This window comes from Marmota monax, unplaced genomic scaffold (assembly GCF_021218885.2).
Source record: "Marmota monax isolate L192 unplaced genomic scaffold, Marmota_monax_Labrador192_F-V1.1 WCK01_AAM20220418_F8-fsc00011, whole genome shotgun sequence".
In the NCBI taxonomy this organism is placed as follows: Eukaryota; Metazoa; Chordata; class Mammalia; order Rodentia; family Sciuridae; genus Marmota; species Marmota monax.
Genome location: NW_026693082.1, coordinates 19,645,686 through 19,657,000, shown reverse-complemented (window position 1 = coordinate 19,657,000; position 11,315 = coordinate 19,645,686). Strand labels below are relative to the sequence as shown.

At 38.5% G+C, this 11,315-nt stretch overlaps 1 long non-coding RNA gene across 1 annotated transcript in view; it reads right to left on the bottom strand.

The window, feature by feature from the left end:
- Window positions 1–7,601: 7,601 nt before the first annotated feature.
- Window positions 7,602–11,315, bottom strand: part of LOC124099232 (uncharacterized) — a 192,704-nt gene continuing 188,990 nt past the window's right edge. The window contains exon 6 of the long non-coding RNA XR_009227766.1: window positions 7,602–8,053. This is a non-coding gene — a long non-coding RNA (uncharacterized LOC124099232). The remainder of the gene's footprint in view (window positions 8,054–11,315) is intronic.

The window sequence follows — 11,315 nt, the reverse complement described above, 5'->3', positions numbered from 1 at the left end:
CCTTCCACCAGTCAGATCATGCCCTCCGTTAAGTGCAATCCATCACAGAGCTTCCAGGATGGGTGCCAGCCAATATTTATAGAAGATGCAATGTAAAATAGTAATAAAATCAGCTACAGTCTCTTGGGTTATGGCTGCTTCCAAGGTTGAAATTGGTATTTATCCTCTCCCTACTAAGCCATCTATTCTGCATTTCTTTTACCCTCATTTAATGCTTCAGCTGGCCTGCTTTATTTATCTGGTAAGATAATCCAGATCTTCATCTCAAAGAACTGAATCTTTAATCATCATTCTCTATTTGAACTTTGCATGTCACAATTGTCTTTTAGTCATTATTTCTGATCATTAAAGCAAGACATAGCCTATTGATTGTTCTGAATTCCAGATGTGCTCCTCCTGCCCTAATTGTGTAGGGGCAATGCCACCTTCTCCTGATAATTAAGGTTTATTGCCTCTGCCATTATAGTAACTCCTCTCTTAGATCCTTGTTTGCTTGCTGATTCACTGACATGAGGCACCCACAGTGACAGGGTGGTGATCCTAGTTCTCAGTATAGTGGAATCATTACTCTGTCCCCTGGTGAAATCACTTTCCCACTGGGAAATCCAGCCCTCTAATCCAGTACCACCTGTCTCTTGAGACAAGAAGCATACATTCCTCAAACAGATCACTTACATGATGTTAAGGGGGAGATGTGTGAATCCTATTCATGCCTTTTTATTCTTGGACATATACATTCTAAATACTAGCGATACATTCCCCAGGTTGTGCAGTGAATATATTACATCCTAGAAAGATAGCATCCTAAACCTACAAGGTATTATCCCTTATAGACATTTTAGCAAAATGTTTAATAGTCATTTTTCATTCCATTGGGCCAGCAACTTTCATGTGGGTATGATGGACAGGTGTCCATTTCTGTACCTCTTTGGTTGGAAAATAGGCCCTTTCAACTGGTGCAATGTTGTACTGGTAAGTAAGCTCTCAAATGTATGCCAGTAAGTTCTTAAATGGTGATTCTGACAGACACATTGCAGATGGTAAAGTCACACCAGTATCAAATTTGGAAAGGCTGAATCACTATTTCTCTAGGGTGGAAGTGATCTCATGTAATCAACTTAAAACTTAGAATCTGCCTGGCCTTCCCAAAGCATGGTGCCAGCTTAATGCTGGAAAGTGAGGTAGCAGAGGAAGTACAAGGTCAGCCTGGTGAGAGGGAGCCCATGATATGGTACAGTGTGCAACTTCCAGTCCTGCCATCATGGCACCATATTCATGGGTCCATTGCATAAGCCATGGGGTGACTGAGGATGGATTTGTAGACATCCACAGGGATATCATCTCATTTTCATGATTATAGAGACTCTTGCCCACCACGGATGCTGTCTGGTAAGCATGAACTTGAAATACAAAGATCTACATTTTGTACCTGCTTCCCTAGTTTCCTCCTAAGCATCACATATCACATTCCACAGACTAATATTCCATGGAATTCTTGGAACCACCCAGATAATACCAACCAATTTATTTATCACTACTTAGGAGTTCATTGGGTATCTGTGTCTAAGGCCACTGTTTGCATCCCATAAATAGGAAAGGGTTATGTAATGTTTTCACATCTACCCACTGGAAGAATTTTCTTTATCATTTTCCTTTAGGGAAACTTCTGAGTTGGGTTGTGATGTGGGAGAGTTGGGTTGTGGTGTGTGAGCAGTATGTTTTGCAGTGTGTACCAATCTATTGAGTTGACACATCTATAACTCTGGGTCAAGATTTTTCTCCTCCTTCAAATGATGATAGGGAATGCTTCTGGATGAATTGGTATGAAGAAAGTGGTGGTATTTGTGTAGTAGAAATAGGAAATATGAGGGTTTTCATACCTGCTTATGTAACTCTGTCCTTTGGACCTCAGCAAGCCTGTTCTTGAATGTACCAATTCCAACATACAATGGATTTCTGTTATATTCCCTAGCCTTATGACATGCTAGTTTGAGAGTACTATCATGCTGGTCATCTTCAGTTGTACAGTCACATCATGTGTCACATTCTGATGCTCAATCTCTACTACAGTTCAATAGCATGTCACAAACTGCTTCTCCAAAGGGAAGTAATTTCTTGCCACAGAAAACAGAGTTGTGCTCTATATGTGTTGTGACTTCTGTATGTCTTGGTAGAGGCTGCACACGGCATCATCCATAAATAACTTTAGTTATTTTTTAACTGGTGATTCAGGTGGTATTAAATGCCAGGGCCACTTGTAGCACGGTGCTTCATATCTGGGCACCAGTCAAAACTGAAAGGTTTCTGAGTAACCTGTTTAATGAGTCAGAGAGGTATGACTAAATGTGATACGTGTCCTCTCTAAAAATCCCAAAATGTTCATAATTCAGCTTGATTTTTTTTAACTGATAGAAGGGGAAACCAGTGTGATGTTCTGTGGAATATGTGAAAGAACAAGGTTCTTATAGAGTCAAATATTGTAGAAAGCAGGAGAATTAACATAGTCCCGGGGTGAGGACTGAATATATTCTAGTGTTTGTCCTCCTTCCCCATTATATAAAAGCCTACTGCTTTTGATATTCCTTATTAATGGGAATTGAAAAGAGTACATTAGCTAGATCCTTACCCTTGTCCCAAGCCCCAGGGGTTACCTTAATATCTTTCTAAAACAGCTACATTTGAAACTTTCATTTGGTTAAGTTTAAGATAGTCCATTGTCGTGGGCATTGTCTGATCATTATAGGAACCATATCTTTAGATCAAACTGGAACATACAGGATCCACCATTTTTAAAACTTTAATGATGCTAATTTCTGTGATTCCTCCTAGTACATTGTGTTGCTTCTAATTTATTCTTGGTCAGGGTTGGGAAGACAGGTTTAGGAATTTAAATCTGGTTTTCTTAAAATTTTGTCTCTTATTTCATAGGTCAGGAAACCAATATGATAGTTATGACAGCTTCTATGTATATACATCTCAAATACACATCCAAATATATCCAGGGTTTCATTGAACTCACTGTGAGGTAGACTTGGGCTAGAATTTTGCATGCATTAAATTCAAGCCATACACTTCAAGTTGGAGGGTTATAATGGTGTCATGGCTTTCCTAGTGTGTTGACTCAAATCCTACATCCTTTTGTCCTTGAAAGGTCTTGGTAATTTTTTTCCACAGTGCAGCATTATTCTGGTAAATCCCATCATGACCCCTTTTGTGAAGTAGTAGAGGAACTTACTGAGTTTCATGAATGGGACCCAATATACATTTGATTAATGGACTTTGATTTTGTGAAACGGTTGACATCTGAACTAAAGGAATGCAAGAGATTTTCTATTTTTCTAGAATCTAGTTTTAGCTTCAGACTGTCAGATTTAATTTTTTCTCATAATAAAAATCAAAGATACCAACCCTTTTTCTCTGTCCATCTGTTACACGTGACTAGGAGCATAATGATGTTAGTAATCACCAGAGATCTCAGTGGATCTAGGCTCTCTGGTTGTCCTCCTGAATGATTACTTGTGAAGGTCATTAAATCTACCTTGCCTTTGATGGTAAAATGTGACTACATGACCTGTACCTTCCCAGAGTCCCCTCATTCTCATTAAAAAAAATAAGAGACCCAGAATAGCTAAAGCAATGCTAAGCAGGAAGTGTGAATCAGGCGGTATAGCGATACCAGACTTCAAACTATACTACAGAGCAATAGTAACAAAAACAGCATGGTACTGGCACCAAAACAGGCTGGGAGACTATTGGTACAGAATAGAGGACACAGAGACTAACCCACAAAATTACAACTACCTTATATTAGACAAAGGAGCTAAAAGCATGCAATGGAGAAAGGATAGCATCTTCAACAAATGGTGCTGGGAAAACTGGAAATCCATATGCAACAAAATGAAATTGAATCCCTGTCTCTCACCATGCACAAAAGTTAACTCAAAATGGATGAAGCATCTGGGAATCAAACCAGAGACTCTATGTTTAATAGAAGAAAAAGTTGGCTCTAACTTCCATCACGTGAGGTTAGGCCCCAATTTCCTTAATAAGACACCTATAGCACAAGAATTAAAACCAAGAATCAACAAATGGGATGAACTCAAACTAAAAAGTTTTTTTTTTTTTTTTCTCACAAGAGAAATAATATGTGAGATGAATAGGGAGCCTACATCCTGGGAACAATTTTTTACGCCTCACACATCAGATAGATCTCTAATCTCTAGGGTATACAAAGAACTCAAAAAGTTAAACACCAAAAAAACAAACAACCCAGTCAACAAATGGGCCAAGGACCTGAACAGACACTTCTCAGAAGAGGATATACAATCAATCAACAAGTACATGAAAGAATGCTCACCATTTCTATCAATCAGAGAAATGCAAATTAAAACTACTCTAAGATACCATCTCACTCCAGTAAGAATGGCAGCCATTATGAAGTCAAACAACAACAAGTGCTGGCGAGAATGCAGGGGAAAAGATGGAAGGAGATCCTCATTCATCATTATACAAAATACTGTATGAAGATGTGAGGAAAAAAAAAAGAATAGCATCATCCTAGATTGGGTAGAGAGAAGTGATGGGAGGGGAGGGGAGGGGAGGGGGGAAAGGAAGTATAGTAGAATGAAACAGACGTTATTATTACTGTGTGTATATTTGTGACTGCATGACCAATGTGATTCTGCAACCTGTGCACTCAGAAAAATGAGAAATTATATCCCATCTGATTCAAATGTATGATATGTCAAGGTCATTGTACTGTCATGTGTAACTAATTAAAACAAATAAAAAATGGGGAGCCATATTCTGCAGTAGAATCTCCCACTGTCAATTTTAGACTATTAAGGACTGTTACTTCTGAGCCTCTCGGAAATTCCATGGTGTTTTTTCTTTTTCTTTTTTGTAGTACTGGAGATTGAACCTGGCTTTGTACATGCAAAGCATCAGCAGTCAATCACTGCCTCTTTTAACATTTCCTTTCTTATTGCTGCAATAAAGTGAGTATCCTCTGGGTACTATTTGAAGGAATTTTTCAGTTTCACATAATAAATCCTCTATAGTGTCTTACCCAAATGAGCTTATAACCCCTTCTTCAATATTCTATCATGGTCATTTCAGAATTTCAGCCTTATTCAGAAATCCTTGCTTCTGGTATCCTTGTCAGAATAGTAAAACCTTAGTCATGGGAGAATCTTTCCAAATCAAAGACCACTCCTCTATTCAGCTTATATTCTTCCCACCTTGTTCTAAACCTTTAAAATCTACAAATACTTGAATCTTCCTAATGTATAATGCAGGGAAAACCAGTATGTCCTGATGTGTACTGGCTTTCTCTTTTGCCCTACAAGAGAGAAAGGCAGTCCCTCCCTCTCAGGCTCAGTCCCTCTCAGTCTCTCTTGGGCTGTAAGAGATAATGATGGGTCAGGAGGCAATGGACATGGGAGACAAATATTGAGGTGGACACATCTTTTAAGTGTCCCATTCCCTAATTTCAAATAGGAGACATGTTGAGGCCATGAATTTTGTCTCCTTTACTTCCACACTAAGAAGTAAAACTGTGCCTTTTTTTTTTAGCACAGTTGAACCAGCTGCTGCAAAAGATAGGAGTCTTTTTGGATTTCCCCATTGAAAATTTTTGGCTTTTATCATAGAGTCTCTGCAAAAGAAAGTTGAACCTTGCAAGAAGAAGACAGATCCATCCAGTGACAACTTGGAACTGAAAGTGGGGATACTTTATTTTTATTTTTTTACTTTTGTTATTCATTTAATTTTATGAGTGTTATGGTTTGTGTATGCGGTTTCCTCCAAAAGCTTCTGTGTCAATGCAGAATTTTTGGAGGTGAAACAATTGCATGATAAGAGCTTTAGTCAAATCAATCCATCTTAATTTGAACAGACTAGGTGATAACTGTTGGCAGATGGGGCATGGCTGGAGGAGGAGGCTCACTGGAGGCATATCCTGGAAGGGTTTGTCTTTCCTACCGCTTTTTCCCCCTCCCTCTCATTTCTACTCAGCAGTTTCCTTCTACCACACCCTTCCACCATGAGGTCCTGCCTTACGTTGGGCCCAGAGCAATAGAGTTGGCCCAGCATGGACTAAACCTCTGAAACCCTGAGCAAAATAACTCTTTTCACCATTTCTGGGGGCTACATTATAAGTTGTTTTTGTCAGGTATTTTGGTCGCAGCAACAAAAAACTGACTTAATGAAGTGGGGATAGGTAATATATGTTGTCTTCAGTTCTTTTTTTGGTCAGATTTTTTGGATAACAGAAAATTTTCTTAATAGCTTCCTAGAGGTGTCTGGGTTTGTCTTTTTTCTATAACAATAACCAATCAGGGACAGATTCCTGGTAATTGGGCAACCTGTGAACATCTGTCTCTAGTGCAGTATCTCCAATTAGATGTTTATGAGAAAAATGCTATTAAAACACAGATGAAAGGGCACAGCAATGACCCCCCTTTCCATTACTCTTTCAATGAGTGGCAAGATGGAGAGAGTGCTTAACTTGCTACTAGCTTATGTCTAAGCAGAGCCAAAGATAGGGGGAAATCTGAAGTCAAAACCCCGAGTCCATTGTAAATAGATCAAGAAAACCAAAGGATACATTGGCATAGAAAATAAACATGAGCCCTTTCTGGGGGCTGCATTATAAGCAAGGCAAGTGATCGTTCCATAGTAAATGTGTCGAGAGGTTAATGGACAGAGGGTTCTCGGATGAGTAATAGGTTCCAGTGGTATCTCATAAAATAAGCTTCTCTTTCCCTTTGGCACTGAGGCTAAAAATAGTGTTTTTCTGGGGTGCGGGGGTGGAACTGCTAATTCACCAGGTGAAAAGCCAATGTGTTTGCATGATAAGAAAGCAAAGCTTAAATCCCAATTTTTCTCATCACAGTGCTTATTTTTATATGGCTATTAATGCTAATATTCTATCCTCAAACCCTGGCCAGCATAGACAAAAGTATGAGCCCCCTTCTTCATATGGTGTCCATATCTTAATGCCTGAACTCAGTGAATATGTGATCTTACATGTCAAAAGGGATTTTGCAGTTATAATTTAGTTAAGGATCTCGGTAATATTGAGATAGATAGATCATCCTCAATGCTGGGCATGATGTAATCACAAGGATTCTTATGAACAAGATATAGAAGACAAGCTTGAGAAATGGAGATGTGATGATGCAGGGGGAGAGGTCAAGGTGAGAGAGAGAGAAAGATATTACATTAGTGGCTTAGAGCATGCAGGAAGGGGCCACCAGATGAAGAGTGAATGTAAGTGGTCTCTAGAAGTTGGAAAAAGTGAGCCAGAAAAAATGCAACTCTGTTTTATTCCTTAGTTTTATCCCAGTGAGACTGACCTAGAATGTTTGATCTCTAGGACTGTAAGATAATAAATATGTCATTAATCCAACAGATTTGTGGTAACTTGTTATAGTGGGAAATTATTCCAAAAGCGAATACCTTCTTACAGCTGCTGGAGTTTCTTGTTTTTTCTTCTCAGACCTCCACAAGATATTGAACCAGTCAAATATTTACTCCTAGATATAATTTTTTTTACTATAAGCTACCCCCGCCACCTCATGAACTGGCTGAACAAGAAAAAATGTGATGATTCCCTTTATTGTGTTTTGCTTGTGCTAAAATGATTTCTGTGGAGTTAGCAATCAGTTTTCTCACTTGAGTCTGACCCAGGCCCCTCTTCTCAGAGGTCAAAGACAATATCTACATACCACGTAAATGTCCTCCAAAATTCCTGTGTTGGAAACTCAACTCCTGGGCCACAGTGTTGGGAGGTGGGGCCTCATGATTGGCCAAAGCACTCTTGCGTGGATCAATGACAGTATGGGAAGGGCTTGTGGGGATGAGTTTATTCTCCTCCTGTACCACAATAAGACAAAGCATTCTTTCTCTTCAAAGGATGCATCAATAAGACACCAGCTGAACTTTCTGCACCTTGATCTTAGACTTTCCAACCTCCAGAACTGCAGAAATAAATTTCTGTTCTTTTCAAGTTACCCAGTCTGTGGGAAGACACCATCAATGTTGATTATACCTGCACAAATAAGAAAGATGGGAATCAACATTCTGTGGTACCAAAGTCTCCCAGGAGCCCCAAAGCTCTTGGTGATTTAGGTCAGGACAGGGTTCAGAATGCCATTTAATTTTCCCACCAAAAATCTACAGCTAAGAGGTATGCTGGAAGGAAATATTTTTCCTTTTCTCCTCTCCCCTCCCTTTTCCTCTTCTTCCTTTCAGAGTATGATTCTTTTATCCCTTCTACCAAAATTTTGTGTCCTTGCCTTGTGCTATCCTGTTGCTATCTTCTGAGAAATCGAAGCTAAATATCAGGATGTGAGCCCTTCTCTCCTAATTTCATTGAGAACAAGTGCTATTGTGTTTTCAGTGTGGCAAGGAAGAGGCTCAATAAATATGTGTTGAACAGTGCCCCGATTCCACTTATGTTAATGGATTTCTTCGTACCCTGCAGTCTTGTAAATCCTCAGCCTGTCAGAGTGTAAAGATTGTTTTGAGAGACAAGTTTGTTGCCCTGATATCCCCTTGAAGGGAACTGACTGCTCACCAAGCTCAAGGTCTGTTGGAAAGGGACCATGAGCATTCACTAAGCATCTTCTGCATTCTGCATCTTGGGCTTATATGACCTCACTTAAACTTTGCAACAACCCTGCACATGTTATTCTCTCCATTTTAGAGATAAAAGAAACTGAAGCTCAGTCACACTAACAGAGACACCAGCACTCTTTCTGTCCCACTACACTGAGGAGAATGCATGCATTTTAAGGAGAAATGGGATGTAACACAAATTGATACTCTTTCTTGGCAGTTAAAAGTAGGTTAATAAGGAAAAAAAACTCCAGCAAACACTGTTGTGTGAAAGTTTCCTTGAGACTTAGCATTATCTATCACAAGAGTGGTATTTCACTAGGATTATGAGTAAGATCTAAACTGAGTCTGAGGAAGGCAATACTTTCAGGCCATAAAGCCAGCTCTGAGCTTTTAACCCCACCTCCTTTCTGGGTCATGCCATAAATAGAGCTATTTCAAACCCCATTGCTATCATTGGTTCTTTTAGAGAAGAACAGTTTGACAGATGCATTTTATAAAAACAATAAACACCATGGTAAGTTTAAAAAATTTAAAGCATTCAGAAGCACAGAATGATTATTTTTATTTCTTGTTTCTCCTCCCTTTATTTTAATACTTTAGTCTTTGGAGGAGTTCCCTAAACTCTTTCAGCAAGAGAACAATTAATAATTTATCTAATATTTCTACTATTATTCTTTACTGTAGTTTTGCATTGTATGTGATCTGTGATTTTAAATCTGGAAAGATTTGCACAACACTGAGTTAAGGTGAAGGGTGATTTTTTGCAAGTTAAATGGACATGAGAGACAAAGTTCATTGTTAAAATTGCTTTCTTGACAAAGGTACAATTACAGATCGTTCCTCACAGTGGTTCACCTGAATGATTGTTCAGTTATATGATGGTATGAAAGTGATAAGCATTCAGTAAAATTGTCCATTAATTTTGAATTTGGATCTTTTCCAGTGCTATGGTTTAATGCTCTTTCATGATACTGGTCAGTGGCAGTCAACTGCATCTTCCAGTCAATCAATCCCAGGATCATAAGGATAACAACCATATATTAGTCAGCTTTTTATCTCTGTGACCTGACAAGAACAAGTTGTAGGAGGTAAAGTTTATTTGGGGCTCGTAGTTTCAGAGGTTCATACCATGGTGTGTGTTGGGGAAGGCTCCATTGCTCTGTGCCTGAGGTGAAGCAGAACATCATGGTGGAAGAGTTGGTGGAGGAAAGCTCTTCCGTTGATGAAAGCCAGGAAGCAGAACGAGGGGTAGAGATGAAGGAGCCAGGGGGACAAGATATAATCCTTAAGGGCAGACCCACAGTGACCTACTTCCTCCAGCTACCACCCAGTTCAGTAGTCCTTTCAAATTAATTCACCAAATGGATTAATCCACAGATGAGATCACAGCCCTCGTAATCTAATCATTTCATCTCAATATTCTTACACTAACACAGGAGCTTTGGGGTGGGGGAACTTATATCCAACATTCTACAGTATGTTCTATTGCTAAGCTAGGATGTTCCATAGATTAGGTGTATTATATGTATTTTTAACCTACAACATTTTATATTTTCAATGGTTTCATTTGAATGTAACTCCTTAATAAACTGAGGAGTATTTGCATTGACAAAGCTCTTCATGAATAACTAAAGTTGTATGACAAGATAGAGATATTATAGAAATGTTCTCTTTCTGAAGGAAAGGTGCCTAGTAAGCAATCCTCAACAATAGAAAAAATTAGTCCATGTGAATTATTTGTATGGAAGTTTGAGAATGTAACGATATCACACACAGTTCAAAATTTGGCTTTTTAATTTTTGTTTGCGACTTCTCAAGTATTTTGATTTCTTTAAAAATAACAATTAAAAAAAAAACCCTGGTACTTGAACCAGAGTGTTATGAGTATTAAGAGTATTTTTTCCTCTCAATTCTGGGAAAGTATTTTAAAAGTAAGAATTAGCTAATTATAATTGGCATTCAAAACATTTAAAATTATCTAGAAGTTTTACTGAACTAGTTCTTATTTGGTTAGTATACTTAAAATATAAACAAATTTAATATTAGGTGCTAATAAGTGCACTTATTAAGTGCACTGAAGAAAATCATGATAGATTTAGTCCATGGGTGATTACTTTCTAATTCATACAATGCTCAAATAGCATTCCTTACAAGATTACTAGGGAACTTAAGGGTTGACAATTGATGTTTACTTTCCTAACTAGTTTTTAAAAGTCTTAAACAAACAAAACAGTCCTTACTTATAGTCATAGGAAAATTAATTGCCTGACTTAAAAATTGTGGTATATGACCAGTCTCAGGTTTTTAATATATTAATATTTTAATGTTGGCATTTTGTGCCTTTCAAGCCATGTTTTTGGATATAATGGTATTATAAGAACTGCAGGAGAATAAATCTGGCAGTTGTGCATAAATGGATTAGAGGAAGTGATATAGACAGTAGGAAGATCATTTAGGAAACTGTTGAGTTGTCCAGGGCAGAAATAATGAGAACCGTGTCATAGCCAGCAGTGGAATGTACAGAAGATGGATGGGAGCAGGGCTCCTGAGTCAGAACCACTGTGGTTTGCGATTGATGGTTAGGTTGGAGGTGACCAAGCAGGAGGTACTGTTGATAAATTCCATTCTTCTCAGGGAGCCAGAACAATCTAGTGTCTAAGAACCTGGCCTTTGAAATCAAACTAGTGTGT